The sequence below is a fragment of the Barbus barbus genome (assembly GCF_936440315.1).
Source record: "Barbus barbus genome assembly, chromosome: 2".
In the NCBI taxonomy this organism is placed as follows: domain Eukaryota; kingdom Metazoa; phylum Chordata; class Actinopteri; order Cypriniformes; family Cyprinidae; genus Barbus; species Barbus barbus.
In genome coordinates this window covers 44,173,768-44,194,712 of record NC_136730.1, presented here as the reverse complement: position 1 = coordinate 44,194,712, position 20,945 = coordinate 44,173,768, and positions in this window count along the sequence as shown.

Here is a 20,945-nt window from a genome sequence, read left to right as displayed (position 1 = left end):
GCTCCCGTTGTTATGTTATCAAATTAATTAAGACATATTAAAGTGAATCAGAAGATCAAATCTATAGGCCTCAGAGACGTTCAAAGTGAAATTTTAGCAGTTTAACATCAAATGTCAACATAATTATGAGGTCTTCTAAAATCACAGACATTTCTTCTTTTTACTCAATTCACAGGCAAACATGAACACGTCAATCTATTTGATAACTTTGCCTCTTTTATAGTCATTTGTTTACATGCTTTACTCGACACTAAGTACACTTTTTTTCTCTTCATACTCGTACCACAATCAGCTGCCCAAATGCTGCATTTCTCTCCTCACTTGATCTCTTTCTTCAGCTGGCACAAAGCCTTTCATCGTGGAATTAAACGGTACATTCTTGTATTGTATGACCCAATTACAGGTTCTTCCAGTCAATACTTCCTCTTTCAGGCATTGTTACATATGATATAGCACATTTCATAGACAATGGCAATTCAAAATGCTTGACATAGACGTGAAATGTGAAAGATGAAATACCCTCAGTATTATGCTACTAAATGACTTGATTCTAATCATTTGAAAGATCTCTGCATGATTTCAAAACTAACATAGTTTGACATTTGCATCATATAACCAACTCCATATGTTTGGCTCTTTTGATGCAGTAAACTTGCTCAGTAGCACACCCGGTATAGCATTACTATTGAGATATATGACGCACTCGGGTGCAAGTCCTGTGAAATGAGTCACCATTTTAAAACAACTCGAAGACTGGCCTGTTTTAGGAAAAAAAATTAACACTTTTAGCGCCACCCACTGGACACAGTGAATGCAATATTTTTTAAATCATTATGTACATGTGTGCAAAACAACATAGATACTTGAGTTCTGCTAATGGCATAATTTGAGTGAGGAAAGACTTCATGCATTTGAATGTGGTCATAGAATACATTTAGTATCAAAGCAGTTGAAAACACTACTTTTAATAAATAAAAAAAGTCATAAAACCTGTGCTACAACTGTAGAAAATTCCAGAGTACAGCAGAAATGTGCTCTCTATGTTATAGGTTTGTCCTCTGACAGCACAAGCCCAATCTTGGCTCTGTAAGTTGAGTTTTCAGTAGTTTTAATCGTGTTTTCAGATGGCAAGGTTCGTTTTTTTGAATGGTTAGGCTGTCATCTGGACTGTAGCAGGCTGCAGTTTGACATGACGTCCAAAATAATAGCACCAGATAAGGTTTCACACCTCAGACTTCAGTTTCCGAAAGCCATCAGTGATGTGTCTCAGCTCTCAGCGCTAAACTGTCATGATGAGAGCCATCTCTCTCTCTCTGGTGCATGCTGGGAATGTTTGTGTGCAAGAACTCAGTCTGTTGTACGCTGAGTGTTTGGTGTACACAGTTGTTTGTGTAGACAGACATGCTTTGTCTCACACTGTTGTAAGAGCTTAGCAGGCCATGTGTCCATCCGCATGCACAAATGTGAGTCAAAGTTGTGCTTTTAGTAATACAAAAGTTTTGTTGTGAATTTCAAGCATCTATTTTGGTATTTTCGCACTGAGTTTGCATTCACATTTTCATGTTGGTTTATTTCCTGTTTATGTTGGTTGCATGGTTTCTGTGTTCTTACTTGTGTCTTTAGTTATTTATTTTGTTCACCTGTGTCTTTTTAGTGCCTTGATTATTTATAGTCACGTGTTTCAGTTCAGTTTTTGTCTCTGTACCTTCATGCAAAGCTGTAATGGTTTGGATTTATTTTTCTGTATTGTTATTTATCTTATTTTCCTGCATTATCATTAGTAAAGCTACAATTAATTCCTTGCATCATCCACGACCACAACATCACATTTAAGTGATAATTTCAGATATTCTCACTGGATAAATCTAAATTTGCAACATTTTCATCTGAAATCTCTGTCATTGCACAATAACTATTTGCAGTGCCCCTGCTGGTAGATGCTGTAATCATCTTCGCAAAAAAGCTTTTTCTTTCCATACAGACATTTAACATTAGGTTTCTTAAATAAATCTAATGTATACTGTACATATCACTGATATTTAATTATAATACAGTAAGTGCAAGCTACAGAAAGATGAATCACATTTTCAGTTCAGGTGATTGTCTCTATGAGCAAAAATTGCATAATTGCTATTATTTATTGTTTTGGGCTGGAAAAAAGTGAAAGCCCTATTGTATCGTTCACCATGTGAGAGTGCATTCATGATGCATGCCTGAATTGAGAGCTCTTTGTGTTTTGAACGCAAAGGTTAAGGACATAAACGACTCTTATATCCACATAAACAAGGATCAGCACTATTCAGATTACAAACCACAAGGTGAATAGACAACAGTGTATCATGCAGTCGAAAATATGGAAAATAAAGAAAGGCCAAAGCACCAGGCACTGAGCCGAGACGCAGGACTTGATATGAATGCAGATGGTGAGGCAGCATGTGAGGTGAGTGAAAATAATGATGTAGAATATGTATGTAAATGAAGTGAACAGATCGACTAAAGTGATGGGAGTGAGAAAAAGGATCACACTGGGAGTGTGTCAATGGCAACAAAAACTGCACCGGGAATTTTAGAAAGATCTAGAAAGGTAACAAAGAGTACATAAGGCATTAATGACAAAGTAGTTTGATGTACACAAACAAACAAACATGTATATGCATTTATTTCCAAAACGTGACTGATTTCTCATGTCATGACTCAATTCCCCCCGTCCCCGCCCTTGTAACCCCCAATGTTTAAGTCTATGGAAGTCAAAATTATAACATACAATGTCGAAATTATGTGATAAAAAGGGCTAAATATTTATAAAATTGTTTTATAATCTTAGTATGACTTATTATGTAATAATATGTTTTCTAATAATTATGACTAAATATGTTATTATTTTGACTTTTTATCTCATAATTTTGATTTATACAACTAAATATATGTAATAATTTCCACATTCTATCTTATAATTATGACTTATGTTATGATTCTGATTTTTTATATCATAATTTTGACTTTTTTGTCAATTTCATCCTTTTAATATAATATTTATCATTACATATGTCCGAATTTCTACTTTTATCTCATGTAATTATACATTTTTGTCAAAATTTCAACTTGGTATGTCATAATTTTGACTTTTTATCTCATAATTTTGATTTGTCATCTCATAATTATGACTACATGTCATAATTTTTACTTTTTATCTCATAATTTCGATTTGTCATCTCATAATTATGACTACATGTCATAATTTCTATTTTTTATCTCATAATTAAGACTTTTTATATAATTCTGAATTTTTTATATTTATCCAATTATTATGACTTACCAATGCATTATTATTTTCTTACGTGGTAGAAATGGGCTTCCATACCATCCTCCATTGTAAATTTTGTGGAAGGAAAAAAATAAAAAACTTTTACAAACTCCACCTAAACCGTTCATTGGATCTTCCAAAAATTTGGCACTGGTCATCTATAAATCACGCTGGCAAAAAGTTATTAAAATCTTTTTGCTAGACCAAACTGTTCTCTTATAATGCTTCAATGAACCGAGTGGACAGGACTTGAGGCTGTATCTGGTCAACGCTTTGATGAAACTCTATATACGTCATAGTCGTGATGCCCTGAGGGAGATCAGTTTTAGACCATGCCGGCCAAAAGCTTTTTGATGTATAAAACAGTTCTTGTGTAACACATCAATGAGTTCAATTACAAGGCGGCAAAAAGGATTTTTTTGCAACCTTTTATGTTGCAAAGCATATTCACACAAAACTGTGCCATTGTAACAATGATCTTACAAAACTATATACATTTGGTGTATGTATATACATTTGTTAAACTTCCATTCTTAAATATTTTAGGAGAAATGTTGAAAGGAATTCTTGTCTGGACTCTTTTTTCTTTGACTCACTGAACTAACTTGGCCAGGAAAAAGTGTACTGAAGAATAATCATGGCCTTTAGGCATCCGGCCCATTAGAGCAAACTTGCTGGAGACTTCAGCTCCATTTATGTGCTACTGAGAAGTCAGAAGTCTGACTTTGTTTACACTGCACTCGTATCTAATTTGGTTTTTAAATATTTAATTTGTCGGAAATCTGATGTAATCGTTCAGACATAGCAATTAACGCAATATGCTAAACATTTCCTATGAAAACGTTTCATATTGCTGATGCTAAAATATCCAGGCAACACGTACAGAGACAATGGAAATAGGTAGGATATTGATTTGGGTTTGGCTTTATAAAAGCGTCTAATTACAAATTGGATGTAATGCTGAAAACGTGCGTCCTCAAAAATGTTAAAAGCTATGAGTGTGAAAATAAAGCACACACTGTGCTCCCAAATGCACGCTACAAGCTACATGCAGATATGGAGTTTTGCTCACATATAAATGAACACAGTGCCGTGATTCACTCATGAAGCATGCAGCACTTTAGATCAAAGCTTCTTATGATTTGAAAATCGCATTAAGCCATATTGCTATTTCAATATTATTTTAGTGCTGCTATATTTGACTTCTGGCTCTCCTCCTGTGCTCAAGCTGTAGAACTCATTGTAAAGCAGCCATTGCTAAGTACTTTGAAACACAGAGATAGTGCTTTAAGCGAAGTCATTAGTAAACCTGCTACTGATGCACATGAGTGATGAATGGAAACACTTTGCTGTCTAATATTCAGGAATCGGAATTAACTTGTTATACATGAGGGATTCATCAATTGCTTTTGGCAGTAAGAAGGCACAGTTTATCTGAACTGTTTCTCATATTGTAATTGGAATCTTAACAGGTTTCTAATCTTAAAATAGCCTTTTGTCATGCTGGATGTTTTCATTGTTTAATGCTTTGGCTTGGTTCAGGAGAATGGCCAAAACATTCTCTTCATCTGCAGTCAGAGGACGAACAGCACTGGCACAGCCACCTGTCTTATTTGCCTCTTTTACAAGCTGTAGCCTTCTGTTTTGTGACACTAGCACAGTCCATCCACTTCCTTAGTGCTTCATATCCATGGCCAGCTGTTGTTAGTGATTTTTTTTTTTTACCTCCATCAAAAGCAATTTAAATTCAGTCTTTTAAAATTGTGGATTCTGTAGTATTTTTAAACACGTTTCTTGAAAACAAAGGACTTAAACCCCGGAGATCCACTGTCATGCATAGTTTAGATTCAACCCTATAATCAAACACACCTGAACCAGCTAATCAAGGTCTTCAGGATCACTTGAAAAATCACAAGCAGGTGTGTTGAAGCAGGCTGGAAATAAATTTTAGATGACAGTGGGTCTCCAGCTTTTGGCTACATCCACACAAAGCCAGAGCTTTCCCTAGCCGATCTTTTTTTTAACCTCTTCTCAAGAAATATCTGTGTACACACAAAACGATGTAGTATACATGCCAGACCAGTATGTGGCGCTGTAATTCTGTCACAGAGCTACACTAAGAATGGAGACGAAGAGTTGGACCATGCGCATAAACCTTGCGTGTGGTATACAAACGAACGTAGAACGCTACATGTATTAATCTGTGTTAATGTTAGTTAACAAAAAAACAATCGTTCAGTGTTTGTTCATGTTGTTGTTGGTGTGACGTGACGTAGCAGTGTCTGACTAGGGGCGAGCGTTTCACAAAGTATACGGATTGGCTGTACACACGAAAACGCAAGGGTGTCATTTTCAGATTTATCCACTCTGGGATAAATTTAGAAAAATAGCGGTTTCATGCTCCCAAAACATCAGATCCGTCTCGACGAAACACCAATCCGATACAAAATTTTTGCGTATACAGCTAAATGTGTCTCCGTGTGGACGGGGCCTTAGTTCATAACTTGTATGCCAAATATCTGCCTTTTTTCCCACAGACTCCGAAACAAAATAAGCAACAGGTGCACAACAATTAATCACTTGCAGATCGTTACTCCGTTATCTGGATTATGCATTCATCATCTCGCTGATATACTTGTGTGTGTGCTACTTGTCTGCATGCTATATGCACAAAAACATATACACATAAAACGAATATACATATAGTAGACATAGAAATAGTAGTCTTTTTATTAGAAATAGTTGTAAAAAGAGAGCTACATGCAAAATATGTGGGGTGCATCCCCTTAGAAATTCTAAATGCCTTCTTTAAAAATTCAAATTCCATCTTTGGAATTCAAATTCCTCCTTCAACACTTTAAATTCCAAAATACCCCTCCAAAATTTTAAATGCTTCCTTCAAAATTACCTCTTCAAAATTCTCCCTATGAAATTCCAAATCCCAAATGTTTCCTTGAAAATTCCAAATGCCTACTTTGAAATACCAAGTTCCCAAATGCTTACTTCAAAATCCCAAATATCTACTTCAAAATTCCAAGTTCCCCCTTTGAAATTCCAAATGCTTCCTTTATTTTTCTAAGGGCTTCCTTCAAAATTCCAAATGCCTACTACACAAAATTCAAAGTTCACCCCTCAAAATTCCAAATTTCGAAACTTTCAAAACTTTCCACATCAAATTTGCAAATTCCCCCTTTTAAATCCCAAATGCCTACTTCAAAATTCCAAGTGCCTACTTTGAAATTCTAAATTTTTCTTTAAAAATTCTAAAGGTTTCCTTCAAAATTCACAATTCTCCCTTTGAAATTCCAAATGTCCCCTCTGGCAATTCATCCTAGTGCTGATCCTATTCATGCATCTTGTTCTTAAAGGCAGAAACACAACGCAATCACACCACCTAATAGCTGTCAAGACATTCACATCTGATCGATCTGTTCGATCGATAGAGTCATTAACAACACTGTTGAACCAACATGATTTGAAAGATGGATGTGCTGTTTTGTGATGTAGTTACTACGTTTTTTGGTAAACTTTCTTGGGGAAAAAATGGATGGAGAAAAAGTGCATTAGCCCTGATATTCAGAAAGAGCTGCTGGAAGGTGCTGTGGGGTTCATGCAGGAAGAGAACATGACCGCAGCAGGGATCTCACAAACATTTCTGATGTCTTGCAAGCACTCAATCTTGACCCTGAGATGTGCTGTGGATTCAGGTTTGACGGTGCATCAGTTATATGTAGCCTCAGAGGGAGGGGTTCGAGCAAACCTGATAGAAACCCTTAGGAAGCTTTGTATCAACTCTACATGCTGTGCAAAGCACAAGACTGAGCATGACCTACTGTTACATAGGTTTTTGATAATAGAAAATGCGTTTTGATCATTTTAGCAATTTCTAAAGCTTTATAATGGTGTCTAACATGCATTACAGCTTTCTGAAAATCCAAAAGCAACCACATGAAAATGGTCTGCAATTCACAATGGAGCTTTCAGTATGACTCACCGAGTAAACTTTTGACACTGTTGAGGCTATATAAGAAATGTTAGCTGAATTCTCTGATAGCTATAGTCAGGCTAAACTCAAATTCAGACTGAATATCTCTTTTAACTAATGCAAACAAAGTAATTTGTGTTTCTTCTCATCACTTTCAACAAGTTTTGCGGGTCTTTTCCGCTAAGGGTCTATAATCTGTCAACCTCTTCGACACAGTGCATTTCAAGGGGCTCAAGGAGAGTTTTAGTGCATACAGGGATGATTCAAACAATGACTTTGATCAAACCAAAAAAGGAGCTTTTGATGAAACATGACGTAAAAACTGGGAATGTCACTTGCTTCTGTAAAAGAAAGTTGCCAGCCAGATTGGATGACACCTGTATGGAAAATGGCTCTAGTGAAGGACAATTGGGACTAGACAAGAAATGATGTATTGGACAGGCAGATGATGGGACTGAAATGCTGTTTTCAGAGCTGCAGGTCAACCTCCAATACATTTGTTGTTATTATGGTGTTTCCACTCCCCTTGTAAGATGAAAGAATCATCTCTTGGCCTACTAAATTTCTGGCTGCACTACTGGTAGGATGCAGTCAAAGTTTAATAATTCAGGTTATGGGTTTATTCAAATCCCTAAGTACAAGACAAAGCAATGTCTTAGCAAGCAACACTAATTCATGGAAGGTTTTTTTGTGGAGAAAACTTTCCTGTGGATCCAATTGTTTTTCCTGTGTGTGTTAACAACTCTTGTGGTACGGTCTGTTCTGTAATATCTAGTTCTCCATAATTTCAGCTCTTGATTACCTTTGTGTTTTCACTGATATGTTTGCCAGAGCCAGGCCACCTGGGCTGCTGAATTTGCTGACCGTCTTTCTGAAACGTGTTCTTCAGATAATGCTTTTCTCTAATGCAGCCTCTTAAAAAAGAAAACTTTAAACACAACACAAGTAAACTGGCCTAATATGGAGACAAAGCTCTTGTTTTTCCTTCAACTCCTCAATGCCTTCAACTATAAAGGGCCACACTTTGACTGGATAGCAACTACACCAACAGGACCAAAACAACTTTTCTCCATCGACTGACAGTTTGAGAGATTTTCGGTTTGGATTATACAGATTCTGTATATTCTTCAAATTGAAGTCTTGGAAACTCCAAGAACTGTAGTTGTTCAACTTTGTAATTTGTAGTTAATGTGATGATCTACACTGGTGGACTTCATAACATGAAACGTGACTTTGTGACTAATTTAAAAATAATTTTGTGTGGCTTAAAAAAAGTGAAATTAGTTCTGAGAGAAGCTCCAGTGTCATTTGTTTGCAGAGACCACTTGGTTTGATTTAATGCGATGACATTTTAAAGACACTTTTTTTAAGTGTACTTGTTAAAGCCATTGCTTATCACTGATATTTCATTACAGTATGTTTTATGAGTGCCTGATTCTTTTTGAGGCTCTTAAAAAAAATTGAGAAATAAACTTTTGATTCCAATTCTGACTGCAGAGTAAATCGCTGTGGATTGAAGCATTGGCAAAATGCATGAATGTGAATGTAAGAGTACATGTTTCACTGACTGCTGCTGTTCATGTCACTGCTGAGGATGACTGCTTGTAAAGGCTTTGGGACTGTGTGTGTTCTTGTCATCTGTGTTGTCATGGTGTCATTTTCTCAGAGTGATTAATCACATGGCTTTTACAGCTCAGGTTACTGGCTCAAAAAGTCATGAGGAAAGATGGTGTTGTGGTGAATGGGAATGTTGATGCTCTTTCCACAGGTAATGGTTTCCTCGTTCCGTTCCTCTCCTCCTCATACATCTATTCTTATTTCTCACCCATCATCTCTTTCTAGGGGAAGTGGTGTGTTTCCAAGTATGCTGACCCATACTCGGAATTTGTGCTCTGCATTTAACCCATCCAAGTGTACACATAGTAGTGAACATACTATGACACCTGGAGCAGTGGGCAGCCAATACTGCGGCGCCCGGGGAGCAGTTGGGGGTTTTGGTGCCTTGCTCAAGGGTCTCAGTCGTGGTATTGAGGGTGGAGAGAGAGTGTTGGTTATTCACTCCCCCACCTACAATCCCTGCCGGACCTGAGACTCGAACCTACGACCTTCAGGTTACAAGTCCAACTCTCTATCCATTAGGCCATGACTGCCCCAAGGATAGGTCTGTCAGAAGTCTGTCAGAAGTGGGATGTTCCAGCTATACTTTCTACATGTTCTTCCACCTCTTCTCGGTCCTACAACTCTTCTTCTTGCTCTTTCTCGAGAGGCCTCATTTTCTTTGCTCTGGGTTTTCAGAAGCAACCCTTTCTATGCAGAGCGAAGTCATGACTGTGTTGTGAAAAATGTAGTAAATTGTGCTGTGTGCGGTTTTGCCTTTAACATTAGTGTTAAAAGTTTTAAAAGGGTGAATCTTGCATATTAGTAAGTTGTGTGTTTTACTATTAAACCAATGAATATACACAATGCATTTATGTAAATGATGAGGTGTTTAAGTGGCTGCATTAATTATTTTTAGAGCACTAACCTTAATGTTTATAATTACTTTTTTTTAAGGACCGCAATACTTTCCGCATAGTTCTCTTCACTTTCACGGTGGTCACAACATTCAAATTTTTTGTACAATCACTATATACAGAAAGCATCACGCAGCGTTTTTCATTGTAAAATTACTTTACAAAAGAAGAATGACATTTCTCTACTATTTCAAATTCAGTGTGTGCAGCCCTTTTCATGTTTAGGTCTACTAATGGAGGTGCTGTTGGTTTTTCTCATTTCTGTATATGTGAAATATTTTGGAATCGTTAACACTGGTTTGTGTTATTATTCTTTATTTTCTTTTCTTTCATCTGAGATCTGGGGGTTTGTAATAATGACTGCTGCAGTGCTGCATATTTGGTTGGTTATTCATTTTACAAACTGAAGTAAATCCTTTTTTTATGTTTCTCTAGGACTCTGGTAATTGTTGCTGTGCTGACCATATTCACATTCCCAAAAGTGATATTGTCTACCAGCACCTTGGCCCAAATTTCCCACCCATTTATTGCATTGTTGGCAATTTCCTGCACATCTGAAAAGATTGAACCTCTCCCTCCTGTGGGAGGCAAACTTTGGATCCTAAAACACAAAACAATTGCTGTAATAGGTCTCTAAATGTCAGTACAAAAATGTAAACACACTGTATCATTGAAGGATGCACGTCTCACCTGTGGTTTTGCTGGAAAATGTGTACTATTGATGCAGCTGCTGAACTTTTCCCCTCTAATCAGTCTTGCATATTTCCAAACAAAATCAGTTTTTCTCCATTTATTAAAAGATAGAAATGAGACTAAAACATGTGAAGTGTTGAAGCAATGAAGTGTTTTTGGAATGATTATTATATCATTTTATTATAAATGCAGAAATGCATTTAGTTTGTCATTTTTTTTACACTTTTTAAAACAGTGTCTTAACACTTGAAAAATGCGTTGCAAATATATGGTGTTTTGCAGGTGCTGGAAAAAAGGTCCAAAATCTGTCTTTGGTACAGTACCCTAAGGTATAAAAGCTAAAAAGTACATCTCTGTACATTTTTACCTTTAAATAGTACAAAATAATGCCTTAAAAGTACACGTTTGTATCTTGTTCATGCCTAAAGGGTGTGTTTTAATCCCTTAAAGGTACATACGTATTTGTACCTAAAGTGTACATACTTTTTGTGAGGTATTTATTTTTATTTTTTGTAAGTGTGGAGAATGAAGGCTTTGGATTTGCGTGATAGATTTTATTTATGGATTTTAGAAGATGAGGACATTGAATGCATGCATTTTTGCTATAGCAAGCAAAAAAATGATCACAGTCTAGTCCACACAGACTGATGTTGTGCTCACTGTGTGAAGAGGTTTGAAAGTGACCTAAGTTTCGACTGCACCTTCTGGGATACAACAGCTTATCACTTGGATGGTCCCCTTAGAGGGACAGCTTTACACTATGTTTACCCCTTATTTACAATTATGTACCTTACAGGTATTACTTCTCTGAGTGAGGTAACCCTCAATATGCACCTTTTGGGGGTAAATAAGGTACAAAGATATCTCCTCAAGGTTACTGCCACAGTTTTGTACCCAAAGATGCAATTTTTTTCACATGCATTCATATTTACACAATCTCTGCCAACATTTCAGCCTGCACAACAGTTAATATTTCATCCAGAATGGCCTACTACCATCAAAATTCCTCATACATCTCTCAGAATCTATTTATTTCACTGAAACACTATTCAACAACCTTTTACTAACACTGAAAACCACATGACATAAAAACGAACAAACAACAGTAGTACATTAATATTTGTTATTTCATTTTATTTAGTTTTTTTTGTTTTAACCTACTGTTACATATTAATAGCATGTTACAAAAAAGAATACCACTTCACTGTGTGAAATGCACTCATTTTAGAAAATCACTTTTAAAGTATACGAGTGTGTGGACCTCAGAGAACAGTTCCAAATAAAAAACAAACGCAGCTCATGACCCCTTTAAAAAGGTTTCTTCTACATGCTTCTTTGAATGCAGAAGTAATTAAAAACTCAAATATGTGTGTTAACTAATAGATATTACTCGGAAAATACAAATTGATCAAAATTAAAACTGGATATGAAATATCATACATAATATGGTTGGATTGCACCAAATTTTCAGCTTGTTTAAAACTAATCAGCGAGTTGAAGACGTGCAGATGGACACCTGATCCCATTATAATGCATATTACTGATCACAAATTAAGTTTTGATATATTTACGGTAGGAAATTTACTAAATATTTTCATGGAACATGATCTTTACATAATCTATTAATAATTTTTGGCATAAAAGAAAAATCGATAATTTTGACCCATACTATGTATTGTTGGCTACTGCTACAAATATACCTGTGATACTTAAGACTGGTTTTGTGTAAAAAAAAAAGTGTAACTTTGTAACTACTCTGCTATTTTATCAAGGGGTCGACTTTGAAGCATGTTGTAGACTCGTGTGATTAAGCTTTATATAATTTAGCATTCATATTCAGTCTTTCTTATGAGTAAACAGCAGAATTTCTGTTTCAGAATGACCGATTCCAAACAGGACTTCAGTATTGGGACAAGCTGCGGGAGAGATTCAGCTGTCTGACTCCATTCACCCAGAACAAATGGTGACAGTGACCCACGCTGAGAGCCAATATGATGGTGTGAGAGTCTGTGGCATCATGTGGGGTTTGAGGAGAAGGATTTGTCACTAATACACAGACAATTTCACTGTGACAGATAAAGCAATCTGAGTGGAACTATTTTAGTTATCCTTTAAATTATGTTTATTCTTAAAAGTATATTTTAAAAAACAGTACTAGCAGATGTATTTAAGAATTATTTAAAAGGCAACTTAAGTGACTTGAAGAGATGCGATTTCATGATTGTTTCTTAACACATTTAAGTAGACTTTTAAGTGTAATTTGTAATAATAAAAAAAATAACATTTTACTTTAAAGTAAATTTTACATCATAATTTTAAATCATAATTTTATGTTAAAGTACACTTATTTTGATGTGTTGACTAACATACCAAAGCACACGTAAAGTACGATTTTTATGAAGGTTTATGATTTTTACTGTAGCGTGTTATTCAATATTGCATTTAAAATTAAGTACATTTAAAATTAAGATTTATATAATCAATATTAAAAAATAATAATCATTACAAAGATTTAATTACAAATATATTTAAAAACATACAAGTTTTAATATAAATGACAGTAAAGCATCCACTTTACCATAAATGCTTGTCAGTACATACAGCAGTACTTTAACCATATTTGAAAGCCAATATAAGTAATTATAAAATGACATTTAAAGATGTACTTAAGTCCTACTTGAGTTCATTCTTTTAAGTTCAACTTGCATTTAATATAAATTTAAACTATAATACATTTTATTGAATTGCATTTAGCATGCAATTATGTGTTTAAAAACATGTAGTTTGCATTTATGTATTCTTTTTCACTTGGAAGGAACGGAAAGATTTTAACCTCCTTCTGCTTCCTCAGAGGCCACTGATCATCCTGCTCCCAGACTGAAATAATGTGTGGGAACATGTATATTTCTGATGGAAATGACTGGCCATATTGCAGTAACAACACCTAAGAATTTTCCATTGTATGGTCCAACTCCCACTTTCCCAACACGCCTGCAGTTTAAGAGAAAACTTTCCAGTTTAATCTAAAACATCCAGATTATATGACAACCAGCACAGTCTGGGTGTTGAAGTCAAATAAAATCCTAATTACATTGCTTGCCAGGCCAATAATTTGTAGTTAGCATCAGGGATTAATATAAATCGTCAGCAGGGGCTTGATGAGGAATGTTTGCTGCCTCATATCTCAGTTTTGGCAGAACCGATTTGCGTCACTCTCCAAGCCAAGCCAGTGGAGGTGGCCCCTGAAACAATCGACCATCATTTTTTATCCTCAAATGACCTGCTGTGGGAGGCGAATGGTCCAGTCTTACTACAGTTTCTACTTTAGTGTGCGGTACCACCAACAGTTCCTAGATACAGAGCCAACCTGTTGCTTCCCTGTCGAAGGGTTTCCAGTGTATGCTCCCATCCAGGAAATAGATCTTGAAAAAAATAACATCTCACTCTGTTTCTGAAAAACTGCAAAAAATGTATCAATACATACTATACACTGAAATTACCAACTGAAATGAACACTAGTGGCAGTAAAATACCAACAACTTTTATTCCTTTTCACACAAATTATGATTACTTGGGCAGATTATTGATTAATAAAGACTTATTTTGATGTGGTTCCTCGCACAATACCATGTTATATTACCTAAAAGCACTTACCATAGTGCATGAGTTGTAAACTAAAACAACATTTGCATCACATAATCAGTTCCATATGGTTGACATTTCTGGTGTAGTAAACTTGCTCGATAGCGCACCCGGTACAGCATTAAACTTGACATACAAAGCACTCGGGTATAGGTCCGGTCGGTGAAACACAAATCACAATAAAAGACCTCAAAGACTGTAGAAGCCAGATAAAATGGGATGATTGATTCAGCAGTGTGTATTTACCTCATGTTTGCTTTAGGTTTGTGCGCACCTCTCAGGACATTTCCGAACTGACGCAATATAAACAACAACCAGAGTATTAAAATGTTTAACTGTTTTAAGAAAATTGAACAAACTATTTAGTGAAAGACATTTTGCTTTAAAGCTGCTGTGAAATGTGCTACAAGGGACGCAATATCATTTTGCAAACCTTATGTACTTGCATGCTTTTTTTCATGATGCTGTGCTGTTTAATAAACCTGCATCTGCAATGAAGGAAAATGATATAGCTTATAGCACCTCTTGTGGACATGTCATCTGCAAAATGCAGTGAAATTTACCTAGAGCAATGTATTTCAGGTTCTGCAGTAATATAGACAGTCACGTATTTCCATTGAGCCTGTGTTTCAGAGACAAGGGGCTTGTTTCATTTACAGTCTGTTTATGTGGCTTACAGAGGCACAACAGAGGCGAGTTTAACTGAAGAGGTGTTTTTGTAGGCCCTAAAGGGACTGTGATACATTTAACTTTCATTTGCATCAGCGGCATTGTCACTTAATTTGATTTGATCAGAATGTCACAACTGGTACAGAGAGGAGACTCTAATCCTGTAAAACAATGAGAACAAGGGACTTGCTCTTCTCCAGGTGTTTCAGCGCCACAGTTCTCAGTGTTTGAGGGCAAATTTGTACCCAGAAGTGATATAAATCTGACAAAACCTTCTTTTGGGTATGTCCTCATTTGTAAAAACGGTATATTAACATGAGTTAACAACTTGTGTTAACATCTTGGACCATTTTGGCTTGTAAACTGTGCTTGATCTGTGCAGATTTCTCTCCTGATTCAGGCCAGACAACTTTTTCACTGAAGGAAGCAGAATTATGAATAGGGTACTTGTTGTTTTTTAAAGTTAAAAAGATCTTAATGATGGATTTGTTTCTTACAAACACACAGCTTCACAAAACATTAATTGATGGACTGGAGTGGTGTGAATTACTTGTGGATTATTGTGATGTTTTTATCAGCTGTTTGGACTCTCATTCTGACGGCACCCATTCAATGCAAAGCATCCATTGTTGAGACAGTGATGCAATGAATGATACATTTCTCCAAATCTGATGAAGAAACAAACTCATCTACATCTTGGCTGGCCTAAGGGTGAGGACATCTTCAAAAAACTTTTATTTCATTTAATCTATTTCCTTAAAGTTCACCAATTATTTTGTTTCAATTACTTGCTAAAAGAGGAAAAAATATTGAGCATGCATTAAATCGTTTTGATCTGTTATTTAGAAAACAAAACATCATTACAAAACACTAATAATGAAAATGTAAAATTGAACACAATGTGTTCCCATTCAGTTGGTCACTCCGAGTCACGTCAGATGACCGACATATTTGGGATCTCGCCAGAGAGACAAATCCACTTTGAGTGTAACTAAACGAGCCAGTGGACATTGGCATATGATCATTGCATCCAGCTGCCGCTGATCACATTGTGAGTATAAGAGGCAGCAGGTGCACCACATTAATTCATCCTTTCACTTCGGAGCCGAGCGGTGGTGTATCACTACTGCTCTCCTGTTCCTCGAGTGATTTCTGAAAGATGAGTGTGGGCGTTACGGCGTTGCAGCGGTGGTCGTGGTCACACGGGAGAGAAGAAAAAAAAAGATCATCTTCGTGCAGACATCCACACCAGGAGTGTGCGGTGGCCAGCTCCCCTGCGTGGTTCAGCACTAAAAGAGCAATTTCTCTAAAAGAGCAACACCGGTGATCGCGTCTTTTTAAAGATGTCTTATCAACTGTGCATTTCTGGGTGTGGTCGTTTCATGGCCCCTCAGGACGGTCACGATCGCTGCTTCACGTGTCTGGGCATTCAGCCCGCTGAGGAAGCTTTCGTGGATGGTTCATGTTCTTCTTGTGGGGACATGACCATCTCGGAATTGCGTAATAGACTCTGTTATGTCAAACATGGCATTCCCTCTGCCTCTGCCGTGATCCAGTGTTCGTCCCGGCACCCGGGGTGGTGCTGCATCCGGTGGAGTCAGAGGTGATTTGAGGATCACTGTGAGGGCTTCCCCAAGTGGAGCTCCTCAACCCTCAAGCACTCCACAGCTGGTGGAGCTGCTGAAGGAGCGTGCTGGGCCCTCTGCTGGACGGGGTGCACCACGCGTTTCCTTCGGTGCCCCCTCTGACAACCAGATGTCGATTGGTGCATCGGAGGGCGAGCCCTCTCTCTCCGGGGATGACGACTCTGCTGCATTGCCCCCTTCGGGTGTGGTAGCGTTGTCCGAGCCAGACCCAGAGATGATGGCCATGCTGCCGAGAATGTTGGGCTCGTGTGGAATCCTCCACTGTGTCCCTATCCTTCGAGGCTGGATGAATGGTTTCTCGTTGGGGGTTGCGCTGGTTCTCAGCACCCCCCTCCTGTGCCATTCTTTCCGGAAGTGCATGAGGAGCTTACAAGATCGTGGAAGGCACCACGATCTTGGAAACAAATCTTGTGGATCCTCCGCCCTCACCACCCTCGATGCAGGCATGCTGTAGTATTCACGGATGCCTTGGCCACCGGCTGGGGAGCCACGTACAACAGGCACGCAGTGACAGGGGTATGGACGGGTCCCCAACTGCGTTGGCATATCAATTGCCTTGAGCTGCTGGCAGTACGCCTTGCCTTGAGCCGCCTCAGAGGCCGCCTTCTGGGCAAGGACATTCTCGTCCATACGGACAACACTGCGACCATTGCATATATCAACCGGCAAGGCGGTTTACGCTCCCGTCGCATGTCACAACTCACCCGCCACCTCCTCCTCTGGAGTCAGAAGCATCTGAGGTCCCTTCGTGCCATCCACATCCCAGGAGTGTTCAATCGGGCAGCCGACGAGCTGTCTCAAGCAGCCCTTCCAGGGGAGTGGAGATTCCATCTCCAGGCGGTTCGGCTGATTTGGAGACGGTTCGGAGCTGCTCAGGTGGACCTGTTTGCATCTCCAGAAACCACCCACTGCCAGTCGTTCTACTCCCTAAGCGAGGCAACGGTCGGCACGGATGCACTGGCACACAGCTGGCCCCGGGGCCTGCGCAAATATGCGTTCCCCCCAGTGAGCCTACTAGCACAGACACTGTGCAAGATCAGGGAGGACGAGGAGCAGGTCTTGTTAGTGGCTCCATATTTGCCCAACAGGACCTGGTTCCCGGAACTCATGCTCCTCACGACAGCCCCTCCCTGACCGATTCCTCTGAGGAAGGATCTGCTTTCTCAGAGACGGGGCACCCTCTGCCTTTGCAGTCAGTCGAGTTGAAGTTTCTCTCTATGAAAACCCTACTCCTGACTGCGTTGGCCTCGATCAAGATGGTGGGGGACCTGCAGGCATTTTTGGTCGACGAATCGTGCCTTGAGTTTGGGCCTGCTGAATCCAGTGCAACACTGAGGCCCTGGCCTGGCTATGTTCCCAAGGTTCCTACCACTCCTTTCAGGGACCAGGTAGTGAACCTGCAAGGGCTGCCCCTGGAGGAGGCAGACCCAACCCTAGCTTTGCTCTGTCCTGTATGCACACTGCGACAGTACGTGGATAGAACTCAGAGCTTCAGGACCTCAGAACAGCTCTTTGTCTGTTACGGAGGACAGCAGAAGGGGAAGGCTGTCTCCAGAGGATGGCCCACTGGATAGTGGATGCCATCACCTTGGCCTATGAAACACAAGGTGTGCCCTGCCACTCAAGTTGCGTGCTCACTCCACTAGGGGTGTCACATCGTCCTGGGCGCTGGCTCGTGGTGCCTCGCTAGCAGACATCTGTAGAGTTGCGGGTTAGGCGACTCCCAACGCGATAACTAGGTTTTACAGCCTACGTGTCGAACCAGTTTCCTCCTGTGTTCTCACCTCAAATGGGTAGTGGCACTGAGAGGATTACACCTAATTCTCCAGAGAGTTCCTTAACCAGGCAAACCCTGTCGAGTCCTGCAGCACTCTGGCGTCCAGATGTGGCAGAGCGTCCGACGCCAGGCCTTCAGCCAATGACTTCTTGAAATCTGGTGTGAGGCTAGTGCCCATATGAGAGACCCTGCCGGGATCCCATATGTGTAATTCCACGGTATGCTTAATAGAGCCGTGTTTCTCCTGGCAGACCACGTTCTGCCATCTCTAATGGTGCAGCCTAAGCCATCTCAGAGACTTCCATGTGCAATAGCGCCCTACGGGGTTACTTCACATCTAAATGTCACTTAACCCCCTCTGGGAGGAGGTGACTCCGCAGTGCGCCTCTGCGGTAGGGGAAGCTTCCCAGTGTTATCCAAGCCCTACTGTTTGGGTTGCTTTCTCTGTGCAGAGCCCGGTCCTATCGTCTGCCTTATAGGAAGGGTCAGGAAGCCTACACGGGGCACTGGAAGGGGCAGCTCCTGTGGTGCTTTGGTAGGGATCCCAATTTCATCTGTCATCCGATGTGACTCGGTGTGACCGACTGAATGGGAACGTCTCGGATAGGTATGTAACCCTCGTTCCCTGAAGGAGGGAACGGAGACATCACGTCCCATCGCCACAGTCGCTGTACCACCGCTAAGCTGCCGCGTCACCGGCTCGGCTCCTCAGTGAAAGCATGAATTAATGCGGTGCATTAATCCTCTTATACTCACGCTGTGATCAGCGGCAGCTGGATGCAATGATCGCATGCCAATGTCCATTGGCTCGTTTAGTTACACTCAAAGTGGATTGGTCTCTCTGGCGAGATCCCAATTTCGTTGGTCATCAACAATCACCAACGTGACGTCTCCGTTCCCTCCTTCAGGGAACGAGGGTTACATATGTAACCGAGACGTTATCTATGTGCATTGCAAACATAGCCAAGGAATATTTTCGGTTACACTTTATTTCGATAGTCCACTTTAGACATTCTACTAACTATAAGTAACTTTGTAACTACGTATCAACTACATGTCAACTAATTCTCATTCATTTGCAACTACATGTCTACTAACTCTCAGTAGGGTAGGTTTAGGTTAGTAGAATAAGTTGACATATACTTGCAAAGTTTCTAATACTCAGTATGTTGTATATTGTGGACCCATCAAAATAAAATGTTAGAAGTTATTAAGCACACAGTCTACTAATACTCTAATGACTGCAAGTTGACATGTAGCTGCAAAGTTACTTACTGTTAGTAGAATGTCTAAAGTGGACTATCGAAATAAAGTGTTACCATATTTTCTGAACAGGATGAATTCCTGTCTGAGAGTTTGTGCATGCAGCACGGTCATTCATGCAGTCAAGCTACTCTGATTCGATTTCCAAGGTATTTTCTGGGAGAGGCAGTGCATCTAATTAGTTATGATATTCCCTCTACATCCTAATTAGTCATCCTGACACTGGAAATAAAAACAGGAGTGTTATATAAACAGGAGTGTTTTCTTGGATTTTAGGTGCAGGTCACATCTGCTAACGTGCTCACTGCAGGAATATACAGCAGGGTCATCAGTCTGACACCATAAAAACATCCTATGAAAATCTGGGATTTAAAATCTAATTTAAACGTGTGGCCAGTGGCAGAAACTGCTTGGACTGTGTAATTTCTTTCTTTAAGACTGGAGATAAGTCAGTTACATAAAAATGTGGATTGACATCATTTGAAAATGTAAAACTGATACACCTTGTGCTAGTACTCTCTTTGCGAGCTTCAAGTTTTGCTCTTTGCTCTCTTTTTGCCTTATAACTACCCATTTATACTTTGGGAAAAATTATGCTACTTCACCTTGCAGTATTTTAGTGCATTTCTGTCTTTATACTGTCTTTATATTGTTTGGAAAATGCAAAAACATTTTTTTTGTTTCACTATTGTTTCATTTTCTTTCATCAAACCACTAAATACATTTTGAAAAGATCAGATGTATATATAGAGTTTCAGCACCTTCAAAATCTGCGGTTTTATTGTTATTATACTCTGAAAAATAAACAATTTAAACATGTATTCATATAGATGGGTTTAAAACATATAGGGCAGAGTGGGGTAAAACGCCCCCAGGGGCAGAGGGCAATTACTGTAGTTATTCTGTTCTGAACATCAAATCCTTTGTTTTTCCATCAATTAATACTAACTGGTTGGTTGAATAAAAATATTTGGACTTTATATTTAAAAATAACCTCAAGTTAGAATCAGTTAGCTAGCCATTTACCATCAGCTAACTTTTTTTTCTTTTCAAATAGACTATTATAATTTTGTAATTCATAATTATTGATTATTTTTTAATTTTAAGCTAAAACTCCATGTACTCTGGTTTTGCTGTAAATGTTTAAAGCAAATTGCTTTGTCAGACTGGGGGGCATTTTACCCCATCCATGGGGTCATAACCTATGGGGCAAAAAAAAAAGAATTTTTGTTAAAAATCTAATAACATGAAAACTCTGGACATTTTTTATTACTTGGTTTCATACTTAGTTTATATTCATACTTGCCATTGTCACTAAACCTATGACAACTTTTCTGAACACATTTAACTTTTGTTTCATTGAAATAAAATGACATAATCCTTAAGGGGGGCATTTCCCCCCACTCTAAACATAAATATAGACAAAATAAAACATTATATATAAAATTAAAAA